This window comes from Alligator mississippiensis, unplaced genomic scaffold, assembly GCF_030867095.1.
Source record: "Alligator mississippiensis isolate rAllMis1 unplaced genomic scaffold, rAllMis1 scaffold_89, whole genome shotgun sequence".
In the NCBI taxonomy this organism is placed as follows: Eukaryota; Metazoa; Chordata; order Crocodylia; family Alligatoridae; genus Alligator; species Alligator mississippiensis.
The window spans coordinates 25,001-32,500 of NW_026775365.1; positions in this window are offsets into that span (position 1 = coordinate 25,001).

Here is a 7,500-nt window from a genome sequence, read left to right on the forward strand (position 1 = left end):
CCTTTCTTGGCAATATTGTAGATGTGGCACCCGGCCCAGCCACCGGGGCAAACCACCAAAAGTGTCCGCCCTCCTGGATCGAAGGGTCGGACAAAGCCCATTTCAAAAACCTCATACGGACTTCCAGGCCTCTCCGGCGGGCCCAGGTCAACCGCTCGCCCCCCAGCAGCGAAATTTTTTTCTAAGTCCCACGCCGGACACCAGGTCAACACGGCTCTCTGGCAGGAGAAGCCCGCCGCTCCCGAGGAAGCGCCCCCGGCTTGCCCTGAACGCCGTAAGGGAGGGCGGCAGGTCACCGGGGCGAAACCGGAGCGGTGGCCGGTCTCCTGGAACTCTCCCCCGGCCTGGCCCGCCGGGCCGCTCCCGGCCGGAGCTCCCACGTTAACCGCTCCCAACGCAACCGAGCAGAAGTTTTCCAAGTCCCACGGCGGACACCAGGTCCTCCCGGTTCCCCGTCAGGAGAGCCCCGCCACTCCTGGGGAAGCAAGCACCGCTGCCTGCCCGACCTCCGAGCCCATCACCGGGGGGGGGGGCGGGAGCCGGAATCGCGGGCCAGAGCCTGGAACTCTCGCACGGCCAGGCCCGCCGGATCGGGGCACGCTGCCTCCACGCTCGGTTGACAAGGCAGCGCGGCACGGTTCTTTTGCCCCGGAGGTTCCTCTGACCGACTTTCTGGAACCGAACATGGGCATTTAGGGTCCTGAAAACCGAGTCCCCCAAAATCTCCGCGAACCTTTCTTGGCAATATTGTAGATGCGGCACCCGGCCCAGCCACCGGGGCCAACCGCCGAAAGTGTCCGCCCTCCTGGAGCGAAGGCCCGGGCAAGGCCCGTTTGAAAAACCTCATACGGACTTCCGGAGCGCGAGCCCGGGCGCCAGGTCGACCCAGGGCCGACCTCCCGGGCCCCAGAGAGGCACGTCTCCGCCGCGGAAGCCGCCTGATGCCCGCGCCGAAGGCCCCCGGGCCCGCCCGGCCTCCGCGCAGGGCACCGGGGAGAAGTAGGAATCGTGGCCGGGCTCCTGGAACTCCTGCCCGGCCTGCCCCGCGGAAGCATGCCGGGTTCTCCCGCCGCGCCGTGCAGGTTCTTCCGCCCCTCGCCGGGGTAGCCGGGCTCCAACCGCTGGGCCCCGCAGCCTGGAAGGGCCCCTGCGAGTCGCCCCCCGGCCTGCACGCCCGCCGTGCAGTCGACCGGGTCGAAGCCGGAATCGCGGCCGGGTTCCTGGAACTCTCGCCCGGCCTGCCCGCCCGGCCCGCCCCCCGGGCCGGGGCTCCAGTCGACTTGGAGCCAAACTCGGTTTTGACCCCCTCCTGCAGCACGGTCCGGCCCCGGAGGTTCCTCCGTCCGACCTCCTGGAACCCAAGATGGGCATCCAGGGTCCCGAAATCCGTGTCCCCGAAAATCTCCGCGAACCTTTCCTGGCAATATTGTAGATGCGGCACCCGGCCCAGCCACCGGGGGCAACCGCCGAAAGTGTCCGCCCTCCTGGAGCGAAGGCCCGGGCAAGGCCCGTTTCAAAAACCTCATACGGACTTCCGGAGCCCGAGCCCCGGCGCCAGGTCGACCCAGGGCCGACCTCCCGGGCCCCAGAGAGGCTCGTCTCCGCCGCGGAAGCCGCCCGCCGCCCGCGCCGAAGGCCCCCGGGCCCGCCCGGCCTCCGGGCAGGGCACCGGGGAGAAGTAGGAATCGTGGCCGGGCTCCTGGAACTCCTGCCCGGCCTGCCACGCGGAAGCATGCCGGGTTCTCCCGCCGCGCCGTGCAGGTTCTTCCGCCCCTCGCCGGGGTAGCCGGGCTCCAACCGCTGGGCCCCGCAGCGTGGAAGGGCCCCTGCGAGTCGCCCCCCGGCCTGCACGCCCGCCGTGCAGTCGACCGGGTCGAAGCCGGAATCGCGGCCGGGTTCCTGGAACTCTCGCCCGGCCTGCCCGCCCGGCCCGCCCCCCGGGCCGGGGCTCCAGTCGACATGGAGCCAAACTCGGTTTTGACCCCCTCCTGCAGCACGGTCCGGCCCCGGAGGTTCCTCCGTCCGACCTCCTGGAACCCAAGATGGGCATCCAGGGTCCCGAAATCCGTGTCCCCGAAAATCTCCGCGAACCTTTCCTGGCAATATTGTAGATGCGGCACCCGGCCCAGCCACCGGGGGCAACCGCCGAAAGTGTCCGCCCTCCTGGAGCGAAGGCCCGGGCAAGGCCCGTTTCAAAAACCTCATACGGACTTCCGGAGCCCGAGCCCCGGCGCCAGGTCGACCCAGGGCCGACCTCCCGGGCCCCAGAGAGGCTCGTCTCCGCCGCGGAAGCCGCCCGCCGCCCGCGCCGAAGGCCCCCGGGCCCGCCCGGCCTCCGGGCAGGGCACCGGGGAGAAGTAGGAATCGTGGCCGGGCTCCTGGAACTCCTGCCCGGCCTGCCACGCGGAAGCATGCCGGGTTCTCCCGCCGCGCCGTGCAGGTTCTTCCGCCCCTCGCCGGGGTAGCCGGGCTCCAACCGCTGGGCCCCGCAGCGTGGAAGGGCCCCTGCGAGTCGCCCCCCGGCCTGCACGCCCGCCGTGCAGTCGACCGGGTCGAAGCCGGAATCGCGGCCGGGTTCCTGGAACTCTCGCCCGGCCTGCCCGCCCGGCCCGCCCCCCGGGCCGGGGCTCCAGTCGACTTGGAGCCAAACTCGGTTTTGACCCCCTCCTGCAGCACGGTCCGGCCCCGGAGGTTCCTCCGTCCGACCTCCTGGAACCCAAGATGGGCATCCAGGGTCCCGAAATCCGTGTCCCCGAAAATCTCCGCGAACCTTTCCTGGCAATATTGTAGATGCGGCACCCGGCCCAGCCACCGGGGGCAACCGCCGAAAGTGTCCGCCCTCCTGGAGCGAAGGCCCGGGCAAGGCCCGTTTCAAAAACCTCATACGGACTTCCGGAGCCCGAGCCCCGGCGCCAGGTCGACCCAGGGCCGACCTCCCGGGCCCCAGAGAGGCTCGTCTCCGCCGCGGAAGCCGCCCGCCGCCCGCGGCGAAGGCCCCCGGGCCCGCCCGGCCTCCGGGCAGGGCACCGGGGAGAAGTAGGAATCGTGGCCGGGCTCCTGGAACTCCTGCCCGGCCTGCCACGCGGAAGCATGCCGGGTTCTCCCGCCGCGCCGTGCAGGTTCTTCCGCCCCTCGCCGGGGTAGCCGGGCTCCAACCGCTGGGCCCCGCAGCGTGGAAGGGCCCCTGCGAGTCGCCCCCCGGCCTGCACGCCCGCCGTGCAGTCGACCGGGTCGAAGCCGGAATCGCGGCCGGGTTCCTGGAACTCTCGCCCGGCCTGCCCGCCCGGCCCGCCCCCCGGGCCGGGGCTCCAGTCGACATGGAGCCAAACTCGGTTTTGACCCCCTCCTGCAGCACGGTCCGGCCCCGGAGGTTCCTCCGTCCGACCTCCTGGAACCCAAGATGGGCATCCAGGGTCCCGAAATCCGTGTCCCCGAAAATCTCCGCGAACCTTTCCTGGCAATATTGTAGATGCGGCACCCGGCCCAGCCACCGGGGGCAACCGCCGAAAGTGTCCGCCCTCCTGGAGCGAAGGCCCGGGCAAGGCCCGTTTCAAAAACCTCATACGGACTTCCGGAGCCCGAGCCCCGGCGCCAGGTCGACCCAGGGCCGACCTCCCGGGCCCCAGAGAGGCTCGTCTCCGCCGCGGAAGCCGCCCGCCGCCCGCGGCGAAGGCCCCCGGGCCCGCCCGGCCTCCGGGCAGGGCACCGGGGAGAAGTAGGAATCGTGGCCGGGCTCCTGGAACTCCTGCCCGGCCTGCCACGCGGAAGCATGCCGGGTTCTCCCGCCGCGCCGTGCAGGTTCTTCCGCCCCTCGCCGGGGTAGCCGGGCTCCAACCGCTGGGCCCCGCAGCCTGGAAGGGCCCCTGCGAGTCGCCCCCCGGCCTGCACGCCCGCCGTGCAGTCGACCGGGTCGAAGCCGGAATCGCGGCCGGGTTCCTGGAACTCTCGCCCGGCCTGCCCGCCCGGCCCGCCCCCCGGGCCGGGGCTCCAGTCGACTTGGAGCCAAACTCGGTTTTGACCCCCTCCTGCAGCACGGTCCGGCCCCGGAGGTTCCTCCGTCCGACCTCCTGGAACCCAAGATGGGCATCTAGGGTCCCGAAATCCGTGTCCCCGAAAATCTCCGCGAACCTTTCCTGGCAATATTGTAGATGCGGCACCCGGCCCAGCCACCGGGGGCAACCGCCGAAAGTGTCCGCCCTCCTGGAGCGAAGGCCCGGGCAAGGCCCGTTTCAAAAACCTCATACGGACTTCCGGAGCCCGAGCCCCGGCGCCAGGTCGACCCAGGGCCGACCTCCCGGGCCCCAGAGAGGCTCGTCTCCGCCGCGGAAGCCGCCCGCCGCCCGCGCCGAAGGCCCCCGGGCCCGCCCGGCCTCCGGGCAGGGCACCGGGGAGAAGTAGGAATCGTGGCCGGGCTCCTGGAACTCCTGCCCGGCCTGCCCCGCGCATGCATGCCGGGTTCTCCGGCCGCGCCGTGCAGGTTCTTCCGCCCCTCGCCGGGGTAGCCGGGCTCCAACCGCTGGGCCCCGCAGCCTGGAAGGGGCCCTGGGAGTCGCCGCCGGCCTGCACGCCCGCCGTGCAGTCGACCGGGTCGAAGCCGGAATCGCGGCCGGGTTCCTGGAACTCTCGCCCGGCCTGCCCGCCCGGCCCGCCCCCCGGGCCGGAGCGCCAGTCGACATGGAGCCAAACTCGGGGTTGACCCTCGCCTGCAGCACGGTCCGGCCCCGGAGGTTCCTCCGTCCGAGCTCCTGGAACCCAAGATGGGCATCTAGGGTCCCGAAACCCGTGTCCTCGAAAATCTCCGCGAACCTTTCCTGGCAATATTGCAGATGCGGCACCCGGCCCAGCCACCGGGACGAACCGCCGAAAGTGTCCGGCCTCCTGGAGCGAAGGCCCGGGCAAGGCCCGTTTGAAAAACCTCATACGGACTTCCAGGGCCGGAGCCCCGGCGCCAGGTCGACCGCGGGCCTCCCTCCCGGGGCCCAGCACGGCTCGTCTCCCCCGCGGGAGCAGCCCGCCGCCCTCGCCGAAGGCCCCCGGACCTGCCCGGCCTCCGGGCAGGGCACCGGGGAGAAGCCGGAATCGCGGCCGGGCTCCTGGAACTCTCGCCCGGCCAAGCCGCTCGGCCCGCCCCTGGGCCGGAGCTCCAGTCGACATGGAGCCAAACTCGCGGTTGAACCTCTCCTGCAGCACGGTCCGGCCCCGGAGGTTCCTCCGTCCGAGCTCCTGGAACCCAAGATGGGCATCTAGGGTCCCGAAACCCGTGTCCCCGAAAATCTCCGCGGACCTTTCTCGGCAATATTGTAGATGCGGCACCCGGCCCAGCCGCCGGGAGCAACCGCCGAAAGTGTCCGGCCTCCTGGAGCGAAGGCCCGGGCACGGCCCGTTTGAAAATCCTCATACGGACTTCCAGGGCCGGAGCTCGGGAGCCAGGTCGACCCCGGGCCTCCCTCCCGGGCGTTAGGGCGGCTCGTCTCCCCCGCGGGAGCAGCCCGCTGCCCGCGCCGAAGGCCCCCGGACCCGCCCGGCCTCCGGGCAGGGCACCGGGGAGAAGCCGGAATCGCGGCCGGGCTCCTGGAACTCTCGCCCGGCCAAGCCGCTCGGCCCGCCCCTGGGCCGGAGCTCCAGTCGACATGGAGCCAAACTCGCGGTTGAACCCCTCCTGCAGCACGGTCCGGCCCCGGAGGTTCCTCCGTCCGAGCTCCTGGAACCCAAGATGGGCATCTAGGGTCCCGGAAACCGTGTCCCCGAAAATCTCCGCGGACCTTTCTCGGCAATATTGTAGATGCGGCACCCGGCCCAGCCACCGGGACGAACCGCCGAAAGTGTCCGCCCTCCTGGAGCGAAGGCCCGGGCACGGCCCGTTTGAAAAACCTCATACGGACTTCCGGAGCCCGAGCCCCGGCGCCAGGTCGACCCAGGGCCAACCTCCCGGGCCCCAGAGAGGCTCGTCTCCCCCGCGGGAGCAGCCCGCCGCCCGCGCCGAAGGCCCCCGGACCTGCCCGGCCTCCGGGCAGGGCACCGGGGAGAAGCCGGAATCGCGGCCGGGTTCCTGGAACTCTCGCCCGGCCCGCCCCTGGGCCGGAGCTCCAGTCGACATGGAGCCAAACCCGGGGTTGACCCCCTCCTGCAGCACGGTCCGGTCCCGGAGGTACCCCTGCCCGACCTCCTGGAACCCAAGATGGGCAACTAGGGTCCCGAAAAGCGTGTCCCCGAAAATCTCCGCGGACCTTTCCTGGCAATATTGTAGATGCGGCACCCGGCCCAGCCACCGGGGGCAACCGCCGAAAGTGTCCGCCCTCCTGGAGCGAAGGCCCGGGCACGGCCCGTTTGAAAAACCTCATCGGGACTTCCAGGGCCGGAGCCCCGGCGCCAGGTCGACCCCGGGCCTCCCTCCCGGGGCCCAGCACGGCTCGTCTCCCCCGCGGGAGCATCCCGCCGCCCGCGCCGAAGGCCCCCGGACCTGCCCGGCCTCCGGGCAGGGCACCGGGGAGAAGTCGGAATCGCGGCCGGGCTCCTGGAACTCCCGCCCGGCCTGCCCCGCGGAGTCCTGCCCGGGCTCCCGCCGCCTTGGCCCGGGACGACCACCCCTCGGCGGGGTGCCTCGGCTCCGACCCCGGAGGCCCGGGTCCCTGCCGGGGCCCTTGGACCCGCCCCCCGGGCTGCCCTTCCACGGAGCCCTTGACCGGGACGAGATCGGAATTGTGGCCGAGCTCCTGGAACTCTCGCCCGGCCTGACCGCCTTCTCCGGCCCTTTTCCGGTTTTCCCCGTTGACCTGGCTCCAAACTCGGGTTTGGCCCCTCAGCACGGCAGGGTTCTGCCCCGAAGATCCCTCTGACCGGCTTTCTGGAACCGAACATGGGCATTGAGGGTCCTTAAAAACGTGTTCTCGAAAATCTCCGCGAACGTTTCTTGGCTATATTGTAGATGCGGCACCCGGCCCAGCCACCGGGACGAACCGCCGAAAGTGTCCGCCCTCCTGGATCGAAGGCCCGGGCAAGGCCCGTTTCAAAAACCTCATACGGACTTCCGTGGGGGGGGCGGGCACCAGGTCAACCCCACGTATGCCTATGGGGATTTTCGCTCCCCAGGTCAACCCCATGGATGCCTATCGGGATTTTCGCTCCCCAGGTCAACCCCATGGATGCCTATGGGCTTTTTCGGTCCCCAGCTCCACCCCAAGTATTCCTAGGGGCTTTTTCGCTCCCCAGCTCCACCCCATTTATTCCTATGGGGATTTTCAGTCCCCAGGTCAACCCCAAGTATTCCTAGGGGCTTTTTCGCTCCCCAGCTCCCCCCCCATGTATTCCTAAGGGCTTTTTCGGTCCCCAGCTCCACCCCAAGTATTCCTAGGGGTTTTTTCGCTCCCCAGCTCCACCCCATGTATTCCTAGGGGCTTTTCCGCTCCCCAGCTCCCCCCCCATGTATTCCTAAGGGCTTTTTCGCTCCCCAGCTCCCCCCCAAGTATTCCTAGGGGTTTTTTCGCTCCCCAGCTCCACCCC